The following is a 17,661-nucleotide window of genomic DNA, read 5'->3' on the forward strand; positions in this document are numbered from 1 at the left end:
CCATCTTTCTCCCCTCCCCTGCTTACATGTGCGCATACACACACACACATCAAAAGCAGCAAGATATGCAGAGCTTGTTATAAAAGATTTTAGGATAATTTTGAAATTACTGTTTAGACAACAGTTTCCACTTCTTCCTACAAATGAGCCGTTTTCCAAGCAAATAGATTAGTTTGTCTATGACCTGATTTCCTTCGAGTGGAGAAACAGACAAGTAGCAGCCAGCCAACCACAGAATGAGGAAGATAGGGCACCCAGACAGTTCACAAAGAGAACGACCACTCTTTGAATTACCAAATTGTGTTGTACTTTTGAAGAGCTTCAAGATGTTAAAAGGAACTTGAATCTTCCTCTTGATTCATAAGGATGGGCATAGCATGGTCTTGCATAGTCTCTTCAAACAGTTTAATAGCCTAGAAATTAAAATAAATTGCCTCATGAATAGACATCAAGAAACAGTCAACCTCCTATCCAGTTAGAGTATGGGAATACAGAGGCAATGTCAAAAACTCATGGTAAGAAATGTCGTTTAGAAATAAATCTTTTTATAATTACACTGTTTGTTTTATGTATGTACAGATTAAAATTATTGCTACATTTGAGGAGAATAAAATTGCTTGCTTCTATGTAATTCTTGTCATTCCACTGGAAATTCATTTTTCCAGCTATTGAATAGAATTTGTTTAACAACCTCAAAAAAAATCTTTTTTTTAAGATAACTTAGTATAAAACATTTGAAATCCTGCACATTTTTTCAAATTATGCATTACCATGAACTTTTTGAAACTTTTTCATATGAAAAATGGAAATTTGTATGTGTAAAAACTCACAATGGATTAAAGTATCCTGATTACTTTTATCTTGCCGGTTTCTATAGGACAAATAATGTATCTTTTATCTAGTCTAGAATAATGCAAGGAAAGCTTGGATTACTTATTGAATATTTATTCTTCATAGAAAGTGACTTTATAACTAATATTTTTGCAAAATATATGTTTATTATATTTATAAGTACTCTTTCAACATTTTCACAATTTCTAGGTCATAGTCCAATAATCAATGATGCTATTTTATGGACTAACTTCCATGGAGACAAATCTGCAGGTTTCTCCTTCAATAAACATCTTTTTATTTTCATTTCTTTCTTTCTTTTTTTTTTTTTACAGGCAGAGTGGACAGTGAGAGAGAGAGAGACAGAGAGAAAGGTCTTCCTTTACCGTTGGTTCACCCTCCAATGGCCGCCGCGGCCGGCGTGCTATGGCCGGCGCACCGCGCTGATCCCAAGGCAGGAGCCAGGTGTTTCTCCTGGTCTCCATGGGGTGCAGAGCCCAAGCACTTCGGCCATCCTCCATTGCCTTCCTGGGCCATAGCAGAGAGCTGGCCTGGAAGAGGGGTAACTGGGACAGAATCCGGTGCCCCGACCGGGACTAGAACCCGGTGTGCCAGTGCTGCAGGTGGAAGATTAGCCTATTGAGCCACGGCGCCGGCCTCTTTTTTCATTTCTTTTAAAAAAGATTTATTTGTGTATTTGAAAGGCAGAGTGACAGAGAGAGAGAGAGAGAGAGAGAGAGAGAGAGAGAGAAATCTGCTGGTTCATTTCCCAAATGGTTGCAACAGCTTGGTCTAGGCCAGGCCAAAGCTAAGATCCCGAAACTCCATCAGGTCTCCCACATGGTGGCAGAGACCCAGGTACTTGAACTATCTTCCACTGCTTTTCGGGGTACTTTGGCAGGGATCTGGGTCGGAAGTGGAACAGCTGGGACTCAAATGAGCACTCATATGGGATGCCAGGGTTGCAAGCGGAGACTATACAGGTGGTGGCTTAACCTGCTGTGCCACAACGATGGCCCCCTTCAATAAACTTTCTGAAGTCCAGGTTCTCACAGCAACTTCACAGTAGAACCAGTTAATGAGCTTTTAAAAACAAAAGTGCTAAAACCTGAGCCCTGTGTCAGGCTCAATTAAAATAACAATCTGGGCTGAGGCAAGATGGTTGTTGAGTAAGATGTGCCATTGATCGTCTCCCCTCAGAGACACAAATTTCAACAGCTAACTCATGTACCTAAGCCACCGTCACAAGAGCTACCATTAAAGGAATAAGCATTCAAATCCCGGGAAGTGAAGGGAAGAGAGGAGGACAGGCATAGAAAAGCCGTTCAAAGAAATAGTAGCAGAAAATCACATCCCCAGTCTTGAAGAAGATAGACACCCAAGTACAGGAGGCCATCAGACCCCAAACCGACTCGATCAGAAAACCTTCTTACCGTGCCACGTTAAAGTCAAACTCTCAAAACTGCAACACAAAGAGAGAATTCCAAAATACATGAGAAAAAAACACAAAATCACACTTAAGGGAGCCCCAGTGAACTGACAGCAGATTTCTCAGCGGAAGCCTTACAGGCCAGGAGGGAATGGCATGATACATTACAAATTCTGAAAGAAGAACCTGCCAACAATTAATACCACACCCAGCAAAGGTGTCCTTCCTAAGTGAAGGAGAAAGGAAGCCTTTCCCAGATGAACAAAGTATGAGGAAATTCATCATGACCAGACTGCCTTACAAAAGGCTAAGTGAGCTGTTCATACAAAAGCAAAAGAAAGACAGCATCACAAACACATGAAATTGTAAAACCCACTACGAAGAGAACAAAGGATATTTAAAATAAACAGAAGAAAAATATTTAAATGACAGGTCATTCCTTATCAATAATAACTTTCAATGGAAATGAGCTAAATTCTCCAATTAAAGACACTGATTCAGGTGGGTGTTGTGATGCAGCAGATTAAACCACCACTTAGGGTGCTGCGTCCGATACCAGAGTGCCTGGTTCATGTCCCAGCTTCTGCTAGTGTGCCTGGGAGGCAGCAGATGATGGCCCGGGTACTTGGGACCTTGCCACCTACGTGGGCAATCTGGATGGAGCTCTGGGCTCCAGGAATTGGCCTGCCCCATCCCTGTCCACTAGAAACGTTCTGGGAGTGAATGAGCAGGTAGAGCGTGCTTTCTGTGTTGCTCTGCCTTTGGAATAAATAAAAGTTTAAAAAGTCAGTTGTCTTCCATAGACATTTCTGATTTCCAGGAGCTGGGGCAGGCCTGGGGAGTATGGAGTGCAATGTTTCTTTAGGGATGATTAACTATTCTTTGGAATTAGATAGTGGTGATGGTCTTTGAGTCTTGTAAACTGGAACAACAACAACAACAAGCCTAGTGGGAAAATTCATTTGTCTTTCAAAGAGGTTACATAAAGAAAAAAGCATAGACTTTCATATAGAGCCTTTTGTTTACCATTTTTCACTCTTCTTCCTGTTTGTCCAGTTTTCTGTCTAGTAAATTTTCCTCTAGCCTGAAGAACAGTTTTAGCATTTTATATAATGGTCTGCTGGTGGCTAATTTTGTATTTGACTTCACTTTCCATTTTGAAGTGTATTTTTTTTTTTCTGAGTATAAAAATCTAGGTGGATAGTTTTTTCCAGCACTTTAAAAAGTTGTTTTATTGTTTTATAGCCTTCATTGTTTCTGATGCAAATTTTAAGAGGAAAAAAGGTTTTTTCTTCTCTGGCTTATGTAGAATCTAGTTTCAAGAACTTCAAGATGAAGATTCCTTATTATGGATTCTCCCAACTTTTCATTCAATAATTTTTAATTTCTTGGAATCTCTGGTACACCTCTTAACAACTGCTAAAAAAAAATCCCCAAATTTTCAAAAGGGGTAATATGGGTCTAGTATTTCCATTGTATCTCCATGGGATCTATTATAAGGCTGAGTGCTGGTAGATGAGAAATTCGCACCTACTTTTCTACTTCCAGATGCAGAATTCAGACTTCTAAAACAATGCATAATGCTCTCATCTCAGAACAGGACTCCAAATTACCGACCTTGGAGCTTTAGAATTTAGAATTCTCAGGTGAGTTAGCTCTGTTACCAGCTCACCCTCAGCAGTTCCCCCTCTTCCCCGATAATCCTGTAGCCAGCTCCCCAGTCTTTACCCCTACCTCCTGTTACAGTCATTATAGGCCTCTTCTATCATAATTAAAATAATCGTATTTCGGTCACTTTAATCTTCTGACACCATACTTCACAGATCATTGATAATTACATTCCTTTACATTTTTCTGTTTTTATTATGAAAGGAACATATACAAGTATATTACAGACAATTTGGAAAAAAAAAATAAGGAAAACACAAGACCCTAACACAACCACTTGGTTTGTTTTCTGCTAGACACAACCGCCTACCGCATGAGCAAACCAAAAATATTTTAAGGAGCAGATGCTTTCTTTTTAACATAAATATCCATGCTAGTATCAAAGAACATGGTTTCTGAGAGAAATCTTTGAAGTCAACCTAAATAAGCCCTCTTATTTTTCAGAAGAGAAAATGGGGCTTCAGGACATGAAGGCCATGCAGGATTCTCCAATTAGATTTTCTTAGGCAACACTAGGCGCCGCTTGAATCAGTGTCTCTCCAGCTTTTGTGAGCCTAAGCATCTCCAGTCTTTCAGGTGATTCTGCTGAAAATAAATCTGGAGGATTTACTTCAGAAACACTAAACAGGGAAATGTTTATCCAGCAGCTTCCTTGCGATTCTTGCCAAAGCCGGGATAAGACTGATCACAGTGGTAGAATTTCTGTGTCCTAGAGTCACTGGAACCCAGGGAGCATGGGTGGGGGCAGTTTCTCCCAGCAGTTTCAGGCTGAGTGAGTGCTCTCCATGAAGAACCAGCCCAGCTGCCCTGTTTCTGGCATGCTACCATCTGCAAGACTGGAAGCTATGATGCACAATCCTGAAAAGAGGAGTAAAACGCATCCGTGCACAACTGGGCATTGAACTATTAAGGCTGTTCCTAGAGAATAATTAAGTTAAATTGGAAGACAACTATACTGTCTCTGTTTAGTTTAGCGTTCTATTGGCATGACATATCTATAATTATTTTGTTAAAAATATTAAACATGTAAAGTACATTAATTTGTAATATATAGATTAATGTATTTTTACATGTTACTTATTTTTCTTACCTTATTACACTGGCTGGATTTCCAGTGAAATATTGGGGGAAAAAGTTGATCCTTATCTTGTTCTTGATCTCAGGGGGAAGGCATTCAATATTTCGTATTAAGTATTTTTTAAAATTTATTTTATTTATTTGAGAGAGAGAAGGGAGAGAGAGAGAGAGTCTCCCATATGCTAGTTTATTCCCCAAATGGCCACAACAGCCAGAGCTGAGCCAGGAGCATCTTCTGGACCTCCCATGTGGGTGCAAGGGCCCAAGGACTTGGACCATCCTCAGCTGCTCTCTCAGGTGCATTAGCAGAGAGCTGGATCAGAAGTGGAGCAGCCAGGACTCAAGCCGGCGCCATATGGAATGCCAGAACTGCAGTCCAGGGCTTTAACCTGCTGTGCCACAGCGCTGGTTCCTCATACTAAGTAATTTGCTACTTATGTGTATTTTAGTTTTTAGTCTATCAGATTAAGAAGGCATCCTTCTATTCCTAGCTTGCTCTTCACTTAGTTTTAAGTTATCTTTATGACCTACTGATTGTTCTGTAGGAACAAGCCTGTGATATCTCAGATATGTAATCAAATTTTATTACTCAACAAATTTGGAGATAGTTATGATCCACAGGCCCTAGAATCCAAGGAAAAAATGCCAGTCCCTTTTCTGGACAAGCTTGTAATCTACCAGTATAGACAAACATTCAAAGAAAAATTATATTAATGTGATGATGGAGTTGTGTACAAAATACTATGAGATTATTGAGGAGGAACAGACTTTTGAAGAGAAAAATCAAGGATAGGTTCAGAATAAATAATTTTTGAGCCAAATTTTGCAGGAAAACAAGGTGAGCAAATGACATTCTTGGCAGAAGTCAGCTTAAAGAGATGAAAGTACATGGAGTATGATGTGATAATATTAGCCTAATGGGAGCATTGAAGAAAGAGTTAGTGGGATGTGAGGCCAGAAGGGAAGGTCAGGATAGGCTATAAAATAAATGAAATAAATTATGAAACTTGCTAAGGGATGTAGAGTAAGACCTGTGGGAGAAAGGGAGCTATCAAAGTATTTTAGAAAGATTTTGTAGTTGATGAAAGAGATTGTGATTAGGAAACTAGTTAGGAAGCTAGCAATTGGGATCTGAAGTAGGGAGAGTATATTCAAAGGAAAGGTTGATAGATGGTGAGCATTATGAACTAGAAAACTGAACTGATCATCTCTTTGGATACAGAGAGGGGCCGAGAAGTCAGTTTCTTTCCTTGCTACCTGGGAGGTTGGTAAGCTTTACAAAGCCACAGGGAATGAGAATGGGTGAATATTTTGGGTTTGGTCCTGGACATGCTAAGGCTGAGGAAGGCCACCAAGTGGGAAGTCCACCAGGGAGATGAAATGTTGGCCTCACACTTCTGGTCATGACTTTACACCAATCCTGGGAGGTCTGATGAAGATAGATTACTAAAATAAGTCTAGGATAGGTGCTAGCAACTTCAGGGGTTTATAGCAAGCTGTAACTCTAGAGGGACCACCTGGCCCCGTGTTCTCCCTCATTCAGCAGTCAGAGCCTTTAAAAACACTTTTTCAAAAATTCATTTGAAAAACAAAGAAAGAGAAACAGATAGAAATGCTGTCATCAATTTGTTCACTCCCCAAATGCCCCAAAAGGCAGGAACTCAACCCAGGTCTCCCGTGTGCGTGGCAGTAGCCCAGTCACTTGAACCATCACTGCTGCCTCCCAGGCTTGGAATTAGCAGGAAGTCGGGATGGTCAAAGAACCCCTACAAGGTGGCTGAGAAGTCAGGGCCTTTCCTTTCTCATGGTTTGTTTTTTTGTTTTTTGTTTTTGTTTTTGTTTTTGTTTTTGTTTTTGTTTTTGTTTTTTTTGCCTTGCTAGCCTGTCCCAGAGCAAATATAAACCCCAGAATTCAAGAAGGTAGATGGATTTTTCTTCTTTTTCAGCTCTCTCTCTTTCCTGAGTTTCCTCTTCTTTCCAGTGTCCAGATTCACCTTTGAGGAATGTCCAAGTCTCCTCACTGGAGTTTCTTCCCATGTATTCTTCCTGGTGCTGCAAATTCAAGCTTCCCCAGCTTTGTAGACCAAAAATAGAGAAAAGAATGCTCTGGCGACTTCTATGAGTTGAGTAGATACAAAGTCCACTGATCCATCTCCCCAGTAGAAGGAGTTGAGGCCGGTTTCCTCTGGCCTTAAGAAACAAGCATATTCATCACAGAGCATTTATTTCCACTCACCACCACCTCCAGAAACTCACCCCAAAGATGTCACAGTCTGGCCCCCATGAAGCAAACATGTTTCGTGGGAAATAATAATGCTGACATTATCCTGCTAAGGAACATGTGTACCCCTCTATTATGTTACAACTGAGTCTGAATGTGGAAGCTTCCATCTCCCACAGGGGTGTCTCACTCAATCGGATTCTTAGCTGGTGAAGGAGGTAGAACAGCATGCATGTGTTGAGTCTCAGTCTATTTTGCAGCAATAACTACAGTTTATTGACACAAAATTCACTGTGTAAACATAATTACATATAATCCTTACAGTGACCCAGAACAATTCACATTATTAAACTTTCGTAGATGAAGAAACTGAGTCTCAAAGTTAGAGAAAGCCCAGGGTCTCATGCTAGTGAACAATGGAACTGGTAGTTGAGCCCAGACCTGTCTGTCTCTAAAGCCCATGATGAGGTCATTGTATTGTGCTCTCTTATCATGAGCTAAGCAGAGATGGAACCAAAGAAAATATTGGAATCTGGATTTTTAAAGCAGATTCCTCTGTACTTGTTGATTTGTCAGGGAAAAAACTAAAGCATAATCACTTCACTTTGTCCTTTCCTTTTCTCTTGTTTTCTTTTCTTCACTCCTTCTTCCCTCTCCTCTCCCTTGCTTCCTTTCTTCCTTTGATTATGAAAAAAATCAGAAATGATACAGCATAAAACTGCCTCAAACCAACATCTGGGTAAAAAGCTATGAAAATATTCCATTGTTTTATGACCCCATTTAGAGTGAACATTTTATTTATAGCTTTCTCCCTGAATACACATTAAGGTAATATTGAACTTTTGGTAAAAGTTATACCATACATCTGTGCTGACAGCTCGTTTCCTGCACACAAATCTTTATCTACTACTTTCAGCTTTCAATATTTTCTCCAAAGAAGTAAGTTAGGACATTAAAAGGTCCAGAAAGAAACATGAAACAGATGGAACTTGATTTTTGTGGGAAGTGACAGCCATATTGAATTTAATGGAAAACTAACCAGAGGGAGGTCTGAGAGGAAACCCACGAAGCACACACAGGGAGGGCCGTGGCCTGGCCTGGAATCTCAAAAGTGCACAGCATCTGGCTTACTATTGTAGGTTACCCTTGAAGTTGGGTGTTCTTTAAGACAAAGGGAGCGATGGTCATCAGCCCTTCCTACGATATGGGGAAAACATTTTTGGCCATTGAACAGTACTGATCCTTTTTTTTCTTTTTTTCTTTCTTTCTTTTTTTTTTTTTTTTTTTTTTTTTGACAGGCAGAGTGGACAGTGAGAGAAAGAGAGAGACAGAGAGAAAGGTCTTCCTTTGCCGTTGGTTCACCCTCCAATGGCCACCGTGGCCGGCGCGCTGTGGCTGGCGCACCACGCTGATCCGAAGGCAGGAGCCAGGTGCTTCTCCTGGTCTCCCATGGGGTGCAGGGCCCAAGCACTTGGCCCATCCTCCACTGTACTCCCTGGCCACAGCAGAGAGCTGGCCTGGAAGAGGGGCAGCCGGGACAGAATCCAGCGCCCCGACTGGGACTAGAACCCGGTGTGCCCATGCCGCAAGGCGGAGGATTAGCCTATTGAGCCGCGGCGCCAGCCAGGACTGATCCTTTTTGAATCTAGTGTTTATTCCTTTTACTTCTCATCTGGTCAAGTACAGGGCCTGGGGATCTGACCTAGGGTGAAGCCCCCAAGATCTAGGAATTGGTTATGGCTGTGGTCTGGGAGCACAGAAGTAAATTCAGAGGGCTGTATTGGATTGGTCTCAAGGAACAAGAGACCCTGAAGTTTGAAGGATAAACAATACGATAGACAAAAATAGAAGTTGCTGGCTCAGTAGGTTTAACTTGGAGGCAATGCTTGGCAGAACGAGGGCCCCTTTTCTATTGTGTTTGGTGATAGCCAAGGTTTGCAATTAACACAGCATTGTACAAGTGCAGCTTATACCCTTACACACTCTAGCCAATAAGCCCTTTTCTTCCTGTTTATCAATGCATCCCTCTCAGTTGGCTCATTTTTCTCAACATCTAAATATCCTCTGGCCTCTCCTGTTTAATAATAAGGAAAGAAGCAGTATTTAATGTGGCTTCCCTTTTTATCTGAAGCCCCCCTTCCTTCTCCACAATGAAATTTGTTAAAATGCTATTTTCTTTTTTTTTTTTTTTTTCATCTCCTCACATTCCACTAACTCCTCTAAGGACACATTTCACTTTGGCCTTTGTCCCTTCCCTTTAACAAGATGGATTTTTCTAGAATTACCTGTGACCAGCATGTTTCTAAATCCAGCAGAGAATTTCCAGTTCTCGTCTTCTTTGATGCTTAGGACATAACCTTTACCCTGCCGCTATCAATCACTGCATCTTGAAATACCATCTTTTTTTGGCTTCCTTTACCCTCTCATCCCCCATTCTTCATGTCTTCCTTCTACCTCCCTGGCTGCTCTTCAGTCTTTTTGCCAGTTCTCCTCCTGCCTCCAAGTGTTAGCGTTCGTTAGAGCTAAGTTCCAGGCCATCTTTTCACACTTTTTATCTCATGCAGCCCACCTTCTGAGTTATCAATGCTGAAGGCTGATCTCTCCTCTGAGCTCTAGACCTACGTCCAGTTGCTTTTGTGACACCTTCTCTCGGATGGAAGGACCTGAAACTCAGCATGTGTATGCCTGGATTCTTTATCTTTTCCTTCTCACGTGATTTTCTCCAGTGTGAGCTCTCTCAGTGAATGCTGTTTCCGTTCAGCTGGTTGTGAAAAGTTATAAGAAGTCTTTCTTGAGCTTTTCTCCTTCATTGCACTACACAATTCATTAACAAGTGATTGAGATTTTAAGGTGTTAAATGTGTTCCAAATCTTTATTTCTATTTTCCTGTATCTATATAGACAGCATCTTAACCCAAAGTACCATAATTTCTCAATGTAAGAACAGTAGCATACCAGACTCACTTTTATTACTCCCCAGTCAGTCTTTATGTCCTTCAAAAATGAAAGTAGCCACATCCCTGCCTTCCTGCCTCCATCCACTTAACTGTGTGTGCCATCCAAAGGCCTTTCCTTGCTTTGGGTTAAAGAGCAATGTCCTTAGTCCCCTCTATGAAGCCATGCATCACCTGCTCTGCCCCTCTTCTAGCTCTGCTCTTTCCTCTGTACTTTGCTTTTAATCCACTAACTCTTCAGCTGTCCACAGCAAACCCTTGCAGAATACCAGTGTGCCTTGCAATTTGTACTTTGAATAATTGAAATGCTAAGCCACTCCCTGAACTAAGCCTGCTGTGCTGAGTGAGCCCCAAGTAGACATGCATGCCCTAAATACTGTTAAAGCCATTTTCTTCTTTCTAAGTTTTTAGAAGTTTGACTTAAGTTAACAAACTTTTTTTTTTTTTAAAGCAGAATACAGCAAAAGCTTTCCAGGAGTTTTATTAATTTATCTCTATTTACAGCCCATTGCAAATCAGCCAACATTTAAACTGTGTCAGTCTTAACTAGGAAATTTCGATCGAGAACTAGTTGTTCATGGCCTGAAACAATTCTATATTTTATTGCAGTGTTTGTAATCAACATTATTGTTACCGCTTTCCCTTGGAAGACGCTTAAAAATGGTGAACAGAAACAAGGAAAACAAAAACCTCCACCTCTGGCCCTCTTGATAACAGGCAAGCTGAAATGATAGGTCTTGGTCCTAACAAAAGGCTTGAGGCAGGCAAGCAGTGGGAGATAATGAGATCCTGTAATCCAATCCCAGAAGACAGAACAGCTGTTCTCAGAGCCCTAATGAACCCTACACCTTTACAGATCACCAACTGGCAGTACCCGGCGCTGGTGGGGCAGGCAAGTCCCAACACCCTGGGGACGGCTTTGCTGGTGTGAATAACAGGGGTCTGTTATGAGATTACCTGTCTGCAAAATGCCTATGATCTTCATTATGTTGCCTTCTAGGGAGGGGAGGAAGGGGTGTTAATGTGTGAGGTGATGGAGCCAGGAAAGGAGTGGATCTCCGACCTAAGGTGAAATCTGCTTTGACTCCGTGGGTTTGTTCAACAGCCAAATGCTGTCTCCAGTGTTGGGCTCCCAGTGTTGTATTCTAAGCAAGTTTCTTGCAAAGTAATGCAAGGATGGATTCATACCTGGGCTTGTCAAACTGTGGTTTTCAGCTGGCAGTTTCAGTTTGCTGATTTTCACTCAGTGATTGCTTATTAATGCCTTCACTCTTTCGTTCATTCTTTCACCAAGTATTTGAGTGTTCTGGGCTGAAGGAGTGGGAAATAAAATAGACACTGAGTCTGCCCTGATGCAGATTTGGGTCCAACTGGGAGACACAGACAACGAAATGCACAATCAAGTAAATTATGAGTGATTATAACTTGTGACGAATGCTACAAAATGTAAGAATAAGTATCTTGAGAGAATACTAGACTGGGGGGAGGGAGAGGTAGAGAGAGAGAGAGAGAGAGAGAGAGATGGATTTTAATCTTTCATGTAAAAAGTAAAATGAAGCCAACCATGCAAACATGGGGATAAGGTGGGAATGGCACACTGTAATGACAAACTTTATTATTTAAATTTATTATATTTAACTGATATGTAAAAATTAAATGTATTTATGGGGTACCATATGATGTTTCAATACGTGTATGTCTTATTCAATGTTCAAATTAGGGTCAACATATCTCCTCAACCATTTATCATTTATTTAGGGTGAAAATATTCAAAATTCTTTCTTCAGTTTAAAATACATATATACTTGTATAAATATAGATACAGATAAATAAAGTATATGATCAGTATCCATAGTCACCATACTGTGCAACAGAACATTAAAAACTTCTTTCACTTCTCTAACCATTATTTAGTATCTATTAATCAACCGTTTCTTATCTCTTTATTTCCGCTGCTTTCCCCAGCTTCTGGTAGCCACCATTCTACTCCCAGCTTCTATGAAATTACTTCAGAACATTTGTAGAAAAATGGAATCAAAAGGTAAGTTGATTTTGGTACAACAGTAGCTTAATAATATTCAGTTGTTTGTGTCTGCAACATCGCCCTTATCCATTTACCAATTGGATATGTGAATTCAACTATCCATTGTTAATGGTGTTGCAATAAAAAAAAACTGGAGAGCAGTTATCTTTTCAACAGACTGATTTCATTTCATTTGGATATATGAGTATCTCAGTAGTGAGACTGCTGGATTATATTGGTAGTTCTATTTTTAGTTTTTTGAGAAATCTTCATATCGTTTTCCACAATGACTACACTAACATATGTTATGACAAACAGTGTGCAAGGGTTGCTTTTTATCCATGTCATTGCCAGCACTTAGTTGTTGGAAATGAGGTTGCCTTCTTAATTTCTCTTTCAGATAATTCATTACTGTTGTATAGAATGCTGCTAATTTTCATTCGTTGAATTTGTATCCAGAAGCTTCAATAAATTCATTTATTAGTTCTAAAAGTTTTGTGATAGATTCTTTGAAGTTTTCTATATTTAAGATTCTGTCAACTGCAAACTGACAACTTGGATGATGTGGCTTTCTACTTTCCATTTGGGTGTCCTTTCATTCTTTGTTTTTGCCTCATTGCTTGGTTCTGTACTGAATAAAAATGGTGGAAGCGATACCCCTGGTCTTGTTCCAGATATTAGAGAGAAACCCCGTAGCTTCTCTCCATTCAGTATGTTTGATCTTGGCTTGTTATATGTGGCAGATATTATGAGGAAATAGTCCTTCTATACTTAATTTGTTCAGTTATGGTCATGAAGTGATGTATTCTATCAGCTGTCTTTTCTGCATCCATTGAGATGATCATATGATTTTGGCCTTCATTCTGCCAATGTGTATCATGTTTATTGATTTACATACACTGAACCATCCTTGCATTCCTGGAATGAATACCACTTGATCATGGAGAGTAATATTGTCAATTACTGTTGGATTCAGTTTGCTAGCATTCCACTGAGGAATTTTGCATATATTTTGACCAAGAATATTGGCCAGTAGCTTTCTTGTTTGATTGTGTCTTTGTCTAGTTTTGGTATCAACATGATACTGGCCTCATATAATGAGTTAGGAAAAATTCCCTACTCTCCTATTTTTTGAAATAATTTAAGAAGGATTATGATTAATTCTTCTTTAAATGTTTGTTAGAACTCAGTAGTGAAACCAACTGGTCCTAGGCTTTTTTAGATGAAAGACTTTAATGATTCAATCTCACTACTTGTTATTGGTGTTTAGATATCCTGTTTCTTCATTATTCAATCTTGGAGGGGTGTATACATCAAGGTTATCAAACTTGTTGCCATGTAATTGTTCATAGTAATCTCTAACAAACCTTTATATTTCTGAGGTGTAAGTGGTAATGTTGGTAATGAATTTTCACCTCATATTTTGTGTATTTAAATTGTCCTTTTTTCTTAGTCTAGGTAAGATTTTGTTGACTGTGCTTCTGTTTTTGAAGAATCAGCTCTTCATTTCATTGATTTTTTTTCTCTGTATTTTCCTTTTAGTCTCCACCATTTATTTTGTACTCTGAGCTTTAGTAATTTTTTCCTCCTACTAATTTTGGGATTGATTTCTAAGTCCTTGAGGTTCAGTGCTAAGTTGTTTAGTTGAGTTGGTAGTGGTTTTTCTGTTTGCCACAGATTTTGATATGTTGTATTTCTGTTTGCACTCATTTAACAAAAATGTGAGTTCCTCCTCCATTTCTTCCTTGATTCATTGTTAAGAGTAAGTTTTTTAATTTCCATGTATTTGTGTAGTTTCCAAAGTTCTTCTTGACTTCTACTTTTGTTATACTGTAATTAGAAAAGATAATCAATGTGATTTATGTTTCTTAAAGTTTGTTGAGACTGGTTTTGTGACCTACCATATGATTTACCCTGAATAACATTCCATGTGCTGTTAAGAATGTCTATTTTGTAGCTGTTGGGTGGAATGTTCTGTAGATGTCTGTTAAGTCCAGTTGGTCTAGGGTACAGTTAAACTCTCTTGTTTCTTTGTTGATTTGCTACCTCGGTCATCTTTCCATTATTGAAAGTGGGTTATTAAGGTTCTCTATTATTGCTGTATTAAAGTCTATCTCTTCATTTAGGTCTATTGGTATGTGCTTTATATATTTGAGTACACCAATATTTGTACATAATGTGTTTTCAAATGTTATTTTCTCTTGCTGAGTTGAACACTTTATCATTATACAAGTATTCCTTGTGTCTTTTCACTGTTTTTGATTTAAAAACAATTTCCTGATAGTCATACTTTTCTACTGAATTCTATTTGCATGCAATGTCTCATTCCAGCTCTTTCCATCTATGTAAGCTCTTGGATGATAAGTGAGTTTCTGAAAAGCAGCATATATTTGTGTCTTTTTTTTCTTATTCATTCTTTTACTCTATACCTCTTAATTGGAGAATTCAGTCACTTTACATTTAAGGTAATTATTAATGCATTAAGTCTTACTACCACCATTTTGATACCTGTTTTATTGCTATTTACTTTCTTTGTTTCTCTGTCTTACAGTCTTCTTTTGTAGTTAAATGGCATTCTTTAGTAATGTATTTTCATTCCTTGCTCATTATTTTTGGTAAGACTATGATAGATTTTTGTTTTGGTGTTACCATGAGGCTTACAAAACACATCTTTTGGTTATAATAAACTATTTTGAAATGATAGGAACTTACCATTGATCTCTTCTCCACGTTTTGAATTTTTGAGGTATGATTTTACATTTTTTACATGTTCCTTATCTATTAACATATTGATTTTTTATTTTATTATTAAACTTTATACTAAATATATAAGTGATTATGCACCATATTTACAATAGTATAGCATTCTGAATTTGTCTATATTGTTATTCTTACCAGTGAGTTTTCTACCTTCTGATATTTTGTTCTTACTCCTTAGAGTCTTTCTTTCAATTAAAAAAGTCCTTTTAGCATTTCTTGTAGGACAGGTCTGGTGGTGATAAGTTCTTTCAGCTTTGTTTGTCTGAAAATGTCTTTATCTCTCCTTCATATCTAAAGGAGAGATTTGCTGGCTCTCTCTTGGCTGGCAGTTTTATTCCCATTAGTGATATGAAAATCCCAACCTACTCACTCCTGGCCTGTAAAGTTTTTGCATTTGTTTTTTTTTTCTCTTGCTATCTGAGAATATTTTCTTTATCCTTAACCTTGGAGAACTGACTATGATATGTTTTAAAATAAAATTGGTTGAATTAAATCTGGTGACCTCTGACCTTCCTGTACCTGGATAGTGTCTTTCACTAGAATTGGGAAGTTTTCTGTTATTATCTATTTGAATAAACTTTCAATCATTTTGGCATGCTCAAGCCACTCTTGAATCCCAGTATCTCAACTTTGGCCCAGTCCTGGCTGTCGTGGCCATTTGGGGAGTGAACCAGTGGATGGGAGATATCTCTTTCTCTTTCTGTAACTTGACTCTTTTTTGAAAAAAACAAACAAACAAACAAAAAAAAAAACAAAAAAAAAAAACCTCCTTTTTGAAAAAAAGTTTGGTTCCTGGTACATTATTTTTAAAATTTTATTTAAATTTTTTAATTTTATTTGAAAGGCAGAAGGAGAAAGACAGATCTTCTGTCTGCTGGTTTACCCTTCAAATGTCAGAAGGAAGCAGAGCTGACCTAGACCAAAGCCAGGAGCCCGGAACTCAACGCCAGTATCCCATGTGGTTGGCGTGGACCCAAGCACTTGAGCCACCATCTGTTGCCTCCAAGGATGTGCATTAACAGGAAATCTGATTAGCTGCAAGGTACCCAGGCCTTGAGCTAGGCACTCCACTATGGGATCCAAGTGGTAACTTAACTGTTGTACCAAATACCCATGATTCTGGCACCTTATTTTGTTAAGTTAGGTCTTGGTTACCTGAAAATTCTTGGTTTTTCCTTTGATACAGATTTTATTTTGAGACTTGGTATCTTTCCTAGAGAGGAGTTAATTTTTACCTTGAACATGATTATAACATGATGATCAGATCCTGAACCTATTTTATAAAAGATACTGTGGTTTTACAAGTGTGATTTGTATCACGTGGGTATTTTAAAAGCTGTTATTGCAATTTTTTATAGTTTTTTTTTTTTTTAAATGTTAAACTGGCTTGGGCCCGTGCTGTGGCATGGTGGGCTAGGCCTCTGCCTGAGGCGTGGGCATCCCATATGGGTGCCAGTTCAAGTCCCAGCTGCTCCTCTTCCAATCCAGCTCTCTTTTATGGCTTGGAAAAGCAGTGGAAGATGGCCCAAGTGCTTAGGCCCCTGTGCCCACGTGAGAGACCTGGAGGAAGCCCCTGGTTCCTGGTTTTGGATTGGCTCAGCTCTGGCCATTGCAACCATCTGGGGAGTAAACCAGCGGATGGAAGACCTTTCTCTCTGTCTTCCCCTATCTCTGTCTGAACTCTACCTCTGAAATAAATAAATAAAAATGTTTTTTTAAAAACTGGCTTATTATTTCTTTTTAAATTTTAATTAATTTATTTTCATTTTATTTGAAAAGTAGAGAGACAGATACAGAGAGAGATCTTTCATCTGCTGGTTTACTTCCCAAATGCTAGGAACAGTCAGGGATGAGCCAGACCAAAGCCAGGAACCCGGAATTCTATCTGGATCTCCCATGTAAGGGACGTGGACCTTGGTACTTGAGCCATTATTTGCTGCCTTTCCGGTGAGTAACAGCAGGAAGCTGGATCAGAAGTGGAGAAGTGAGACTTGAACTAGACACTGTGATAGGGGATACTGTTGTCCCAATTGTGAACTCAACTTCTGCACTAAACACCTGCCCTAAACATTATCTTTAAGGTTCTTCTGCTTATGCTATTACTTTTATTTCCTCCAGTGTCAGTTCCTCTGTTGGAATTTATTGTTGGGGGGCAGTATGGATCGCTTGTGTAGATCATCACTGTGGCTTCCATCTCCCTGACTGCTCTTTAGCTGGGAGGCCTTCAATGAGTTGCAGAACCTCTGCCTTCAGATGGAAATAGAATTGTCTATGGCTACTAATACCAAAATGGAGACAATAGTCTTACTTCGGGGATTCACAAGCATGTTTTGAAAGTTCCTGATGCTTGTTAGTCTCTGATATTGTTGGTATGTTGAAGGATTAGATATTTATTCTGGTCTTTGTGTACTACCTTTGCGCCTTTCAGAAATCCTAAGCAATCTGCTAATTTTCTTTGACTCTGTGTACACTTCTCTTTTTTTTTTTTTAATTTTTTATTTAGTAAAAATAAATTTCCAACATACAGTTTATGGATTACAATGGCTTCCCCACCACCACAATTTCCCCTCCCCCTCACACCCCTCCCATCTCCCACTCCCTCTCCCATTCCATTCACATCAAGATCCATTTTCAATTATCTTTATATACAGAAGATTGATTTAGTATATATTAAATAAAGATTTCATCAGTTTGCACCC

At 39.1% G+C, this 17,661-nt stretch overlaps 1 protein-coding gene across 4 annotated transcripts in view; it reads left to right on the forward strand.

Moving 5' to 3' along the window:
• Nucleotides 1-17,661, forward strand: part of MTERF1 (mitochondrial transcription termination factor 1) — a 410,515-nt gene that overhangs the window by 302,921 nt on the left and 89,933 nt on the right. For all 4 annotated transcript variants that reach the window (XR_009864562.1, XR_009864561.1, XM_062178072.1 and 1 more), the window contains one exon: nucleotides 12,145-12,220. The gene's annotated coding sequence lies outside the window, so the exon portion shown is untranslated. The remainder of the gene's footprint in view (nucleotides 1-12,144; nucleotides 12,221-17,661) is intronic.

This window comes from Lepus europaeus, chromosome 20 (assembly GCF_033115175.1).
Source record: "Lepus europaeus isolate LE1 chromosome 20, mLepTim1.pri, whole genome shotgun sequence".
NCBI classification, from domain to species: domain Eukaryota; kingdom Metazoa; phylum Chordata; class Mammalia; order Lagomorpha; family Leporidae; genus Lepus; species Lepus europaeus.